The sequence below is a fragment of the Orycteropus afer genome, unplaced genomic scaffold, assembly GCF_000298275.1.
Source record: "Orycteropus afer afer isolate SDZICR_OR568_19922 unplaced genomic scaffold, OryAfe1.0 scaffold00413, whole genome shotgun sequence".
Classification (NCBI taxonomy): Eukaryota; Metazoa; Chordata; class Mammalia; order Tubulidentata; family Orycteropodidae; genus Orycteropus; species Orycteropus afer.
The window spans coordinates 2,105,100-2,110,923 of NW_006922000.1; the positions used below are offsets into that span (position 1 = coordinate 2,105,100).

The 5,824-nt window shown below is 46.1% G+C and overlaps 1 protein-coding gene across 1 annotated transcript in view; it reads right to left on the minus strand.

The window, feature by feature from the left end:
- Window positions 1–5,824, minus strand: part of DGKI (diacylglycerol kinase iota) — a 380,807-nt gene that overhangs the window by 309,069 nt on the left and 65,914 nt on the right. Inside the window, exons 7-8 of the mRNA XM_042782691.1 lie at window positions 4,677–4,690; window positions 3,781–3,846 (exon numbers count right to left, since the gene is read on the minus strand). The gene's annotated coding sequence lies outside the window, so the exon portion shown is untranslated. The remainder of the gene's footprint in view (window positions 1–3,780; window positions 3,847–4,676; window positions 4,691–5,824) is intronic.

The following is a 5,824-nucleotide window of genomic DNA, read 5'->3' on the forward strand; positions in this document are numbered from 1 at the left end:
CTTTGTCAATTTAAAAAGCAGAGAAGTGTATTTCTTATTTCTCTCTTGAAAAATATTGACATGTTCTCATTCCTATTTGTGCGTAGTTGACATTGGCTACAGTTTTTAAAAGTTAACTGGTTGATTTAAAATGTTTTACATATGTTTTAGAATGAAGAAATTAAAAAGAAGCTTCCAGGTTAGAGCTTACAAACTACGTCCCCCATACTGCTAGGTGCAAAGCTTTGTTCCCTCAAAAATGAAAAGTCAAGTTAGTTATCAACATCACTATGTATTTTTTCTTTCTGTGTTGGTGTTTTAAGTCCTAGAGATCACGCGGTATGCTGTACCGGAAGTCTGGTTGAATGGATGCAATGACAGATCTGGGGAAGACAGGCAAAGGCGTGTGACTGGGGTGAGGGCAATGGGGTATCCTGCCTTCAACCCTTGATGGGATTCAGGTTTAAGGTCAACAACATGCACTAAAAGTCAGTCCTGTTTGCCCCTCGAGTCTCCAACCTTTTATACCTGCCTTCATGTTGGAAAAGGCTGACTTTGATGATCAACAGGGTCCCTCATGCCCTGGCTTCTGTTGAGTTTGGCCATCAGAGGTCAGGATGAAGGAAGTTGGGTATTTATTTCCCTGGCTGGTAGCTCCCCTTGGCCTAGCTGAGTCCCGGGACTAAGGGCTGCAGCTCCTGTCCAGGGTCTGTCTAACTTGTCTAGTGCTATCATATAGAAATACCACAAGGGTGGCTTTAACGAACAGAAATGTATTTTCTCAAAGTTTAGGGGGTTAGAAGCCAGAATTCAGGGCACAGCGTGCTCTGTCAGCTTTAGGGGAAGTCCTTGCCTCTTCAGCTTCTGTCTCCTGGTTCCCGGGAGACCTCCATGTGGCTTGGCATCTCTCTCCCTGTCTCTGCTTCTCGCCTCTGCTTCCTTAATCTCTCTCCTATCTCAAAAGAGATTGATTCCAGACACACCTACACTAATCCTGCCACATTAAACTAATAAACAACCCATTTCCAAACGGGACTGTAGCCACAGGCATGGAGGTGAGGGCTGACAGAGCCTGTTTCCGGGACACAGTTCAATCCCCAACTGGTTCCTCTCCAGCTTTCTGCCTCTTCAGGCCTGGCTCAGCCATGGCTCCTGCTGGTGCTGGCCTCAGATTGAAGGGTTCGTCACTCTCCCTTAGGGCGTCCTCACACAGCTCACACGTGTAAATACGCTCTGTTAATATCTCCTCAAACTACCTGACACGAGTGTGAGTTGGTCTGCTCTCCGCCTGGACCCCACTTTCACACGTCATAGAACTCTGACAGTGCACAAACTGCTATGTCACAGGCAAGAACGTGGTAGCCGTGGTGCCCCGCTAAGTGCTAAAGGAACTGAACGGCTGCTGCACCACGACCTCACTTATATGAAATCCATTAGATGCCACACATACTCAGCCAATACCCACTCAGCCAATACCCACCCAGTCAGTCAATACCCAGTTAGCCCATACCCAGTCAGTAAAATACCCAGTCAGCCAAAACACACTCAGCCAATACACATTTAGCCAAATACACTCAAATACACACTCACCCAATACTCACTCAGCCAATACACACTCAAATATACACTCAGCTAATATACACTCAATCAAATACACACTCAGCCAGTACACACTCAGCCAAATATACATGCAAGGCTGAAGGAAAATCCACTATTTACTTTATTCTTGATTTAAAGCCAACATTGAAACCACACTCTCCAGCCATGAACATGCCCTAACAACTCCCCACAGGTAAATGATTATTTTTCACTCTTTAACCCAATGTGTAAATGAAGAAACAATGAGTACGTGTGTGTGTGTGTACGTGCGCGTGTGTGGGTGTGGTCTGGAAGTCTCTGTCTATGTCAGAATGTCCTATCCTCCTGATGAACTCTGTACAGCACTGAAGTTTGGAGTGCATTCTTAAATCTGAATTTACTAAATATGTAAATGGATACAGGGCCACTGGCTTTCTTGCAGTCCAATGCGGAAGCCAGAATCCAAAGGATGGTTATTCATCATCTGGCCAGTGTGCGCTCCCATCTAACACCACCGCATCCCACAAATGCTGGAGTACCCAAGAACTCAGAAGTCACTGGATTGTAGACCCAGGAGATGGACACAACAGTTCAACATATTACAGGAACAGTCTGGGAAGCCCTAGGACTGCTGAGTTGCCGACTGATACCGTGGTGTGCTGCGAGCCACGGACACCCAAGATGGCAGCCTGTGAACGCTGGGCAGAAAGGAAACGCAGCCAGAATGACTCAGGCTGCAGAGAGCGAGTCCAGCTCCCTCCATTCAGTTAACCCTGCCAGGAGAAGCCCACTCCAGAAAAGAGAGTTCAGTATGGGACTACGGAATACTTGTCACAAAATACGTAATGTCTACCAGTCTTCTTTTAATGAAATTCTACCAACTCCATTATGGCTTGAAACTGGACGACGTGATGCCAGCTAGCATACTGGCTGGTAATGGTATTTTTCCAAAGTGAAGAATCGGTTCATCCAGCCCCTTCCTGCTCTAATATCTCTGACCCCAGAATTGGATGCGTCTGTTTGTCTGTCTCTCCCTTGTCTCTCTTACAAACACACACACACACACACACACACAAGCATTCTTATGGGAAAGCTGTAGGTGTCTACATTTCACTAAATAATCCGCAATCCCGAAACAGCACTACAAATGGAAGAAAGAGGTGGACAAGCCCAGTGAAGAAGGGTCATGAGAGAGGAGGGCTGACCTCCTTTTTCCAGCCACGGAAAATGGCTGGCAAGACTCTCTCCCCACCCCTTTTCTTCCTTTTTCCTTCTTTCCTCCTCCCCCTGTCAACCCATTCCATCCATCCTCTTGAAGGACCGAGAGAGGCACTGGAGGAGGTAATACTCGTTATACTGGAGGACTTGGCCTTGAGGCTATGGTGTGACCGTCCAGAGAAGAACTTGCTAACAATGACTGTGACATGATCTATACTTCCCAGGCACTGGGCACAACAGCAAGATAATGAAATTTTGTCCAACTCTCAGTCACCCTCAACACCCCTGCCTCAGGCATGCAAATCTTCCTGGTGTCCTGTATTATCAAAAATGCCATAGTGGCCCACTACCTTATGAGTCAAGTGAATAAATCAGCAAATTAATGGTTAACAAAGGGGAAATATCCTCTTTGCAATAATCTTGCTCTCCACCAATCAAAACGTCCCCTCACTGATGCCTTTACCATGACGTCTTTTCAAAATCTCTATGCAGATTTCTGCAGGCTGAAAAATCTGAACCTGTTGGGGTCAATCACACATGGAGTGTGTAAGTCTAACCCACCTCCTGCCTCCCCTGCCTTTTGCAGGTAGCACTGGGCCATGGGGGGCTGGATAAGAGCCATCCTAAAGGACATGACTGAAATGAATAACACACTGAACCAGAAGTTCCAAGTGTGGACAGCATCTTTTTCCAGGAACTAGGGACAACTTCCCATTTTGCCAATACTCCCTCAGGGGTGAAGTGTCAATTTTAAAGATGAGTAATCATATTCCCCAGAAAGGTGAGTCTATCCCTCTTAAAATGTGCTAGCTCTTCCCACAAAAATGACTGCCTCTTGTGGAAAGTTCTAAAAACACCTCTTCCAGAAAGAGGATCTAGAAAAACAAGATCTTCCAGGAAGGAAGTGGTGTACTAAACACTGGATTCAGTGACAGGACTGAGCTACTCCTAGGGCTCGCCAGGCCTGAGGGAATCGCCCGAGGGGTCCATGGGGCTGCCCCTTACCTTACCGCACTGCTTACACTTCCCGTCCTGCCGCCGCCTGTGCACCCAGTGGTGACGCACAAAATTCTGCAGGAAAACAAAATTGGAATGAATACAGGCATCAGTATTCGTCTCTTAATAGCTCAAGAATGTAAATTTCCCCAACTTATTACCTAAGCCCATGTATACACAAAACAGACATGTGTCCATGTACCAAGAGACCTGCTCCTCCCTGGTAAAATGAAGTTAATTCTCGATTTCCAGATCTGGTGGCACTGTGGTTAAGGCATTGGAGCTGCTAACCAAAAGACTGGTGGCTCGAACCCACCAGCCACTCCATGGGAGAAAGAGGAGGCAGTCAGTTTCTGTGAAGATTTACAGCCTCAGAAACCCTATGGGGGTCACTATGAGTTAAGAGTTGACTCCACGACAGTAGGGTTTTTAGATCTGTCCTATGTGTGGGTACTACCCACTGTCTTCTCTCTCTGTGTTCATTCTTCCCAGTGACAAGCGGCCATTATTAGATAGCTGCCACTCAACTTTCTTACAAGCAAAACACTGTGCAGATTTGAGAACATTCTAGAGGACACTAGGCTGGGAGGAAATGGAGGCAGGGCAGAGAAATATACAGAGAAGTAAGAAGGGAGAGAAGAGACGCTGAAAGGACAATATGCAGCTCTATGTGGCAAATCGTTGTTGAATGCTTTCTACATGGCAGGCAGCCATTGTGCCCGAAGCACTAGTTGGAAAGAATAGGAGGAGTTACATCCTGGGCAGAGATCCCCCAAGTCTGGGCAGAGAAAGTGAAAATCTTTCACTTTAGTAAGTGAAGGAAGAGGAACGCTAAAGAAAAGAAAGGACACAGTCAAGAAATGTGGGTCCATCATGGGGGCCCTGTGATGACATTGTCCTTAAACAGTCCTTGGACACCCTTGACTAGATTAGCTTCAAGGGTACCCTTGTATGGGCTGCATGAAATACAGAGTGTCCCTCTAAATAGACACTCCTGGGACAGTTCCCATCACCATCAGCTCTTAGGATACATTATACGAGAGCAAGTTGTTGATATGTGTTCATTTTTACCCCTTCAAATGATAGATTCAAGTCTTAACTCCTCCCACCCCACACCTGTGAACATGACCTTGTTTAGAAATAGAGTCTCTGAAGAGGGTACCAGTTAAGTTTACATGAGGTCACACTGGAGTAGGGAGGGTCCTGAACCAATATGAATGGCATCCTCATAAGAAAGGAGAAGGGACACAGAGCCAGACAGACACAGAAGAAGGACGGCCACATACACATGAAGGCAGAGACTGGAGTGATGCTGCCACAAACCAAGGAACCCCTGGGACCCCCAGGGGCTGGAGAAGCCGAGGAAGGGTCTCCCTCTAGAGCCTTCAGAGAAAACATGGCCCTGCAGACACCCTGCATTCAGATTTCCAGCCACCAGAACTGTGAGGCAACACATTTCTGTTTGTGAAGCCACTCAGTTTGGGGTACTTTGTTACAGCAGCCCTGGAGACTAATACAGTGAGTGACTTCTGGTAAACATCTGTAACTTAGATATAAATCATTCTTCTTTGACCAACAGACCTAAAGTATATCCTACTATTTTCCCTGGCATTTTTCTGAGAAAGCACACCTTACCTGAAACTAACACCCCTTATAGTCTCTGGCCTTAGTCCATATTTTCTCTTGAAAAGGCCCTTGAATAGATCATAGTCACAGGGGATATCAAGCTCAATTGGCATAATATACTACATAAAAACACTGTTCTACATCCTACTTTGGCGAGTACTGACTGGGATCTTAAAAGCTTGCAAGTGGCCATCTAGATGCAACGAAGGGTCTCTCCTCATCCAGAGCAAAGAAGAATGAAGAAAACCAAAGATGCATAGAAACAATTAGTCCAAGAGACTGGTACATCATGTGATCCTCAGCCTATACTTCTATGAGACCAAAGGAACTTGATGGTGTCCAGCTACCACTGTCAACCACTCAGAGGGGAAATCTATGTAGGAGATCATGGATAGAGTGGAAGAACAATGTGGAACAAAACTCAAAA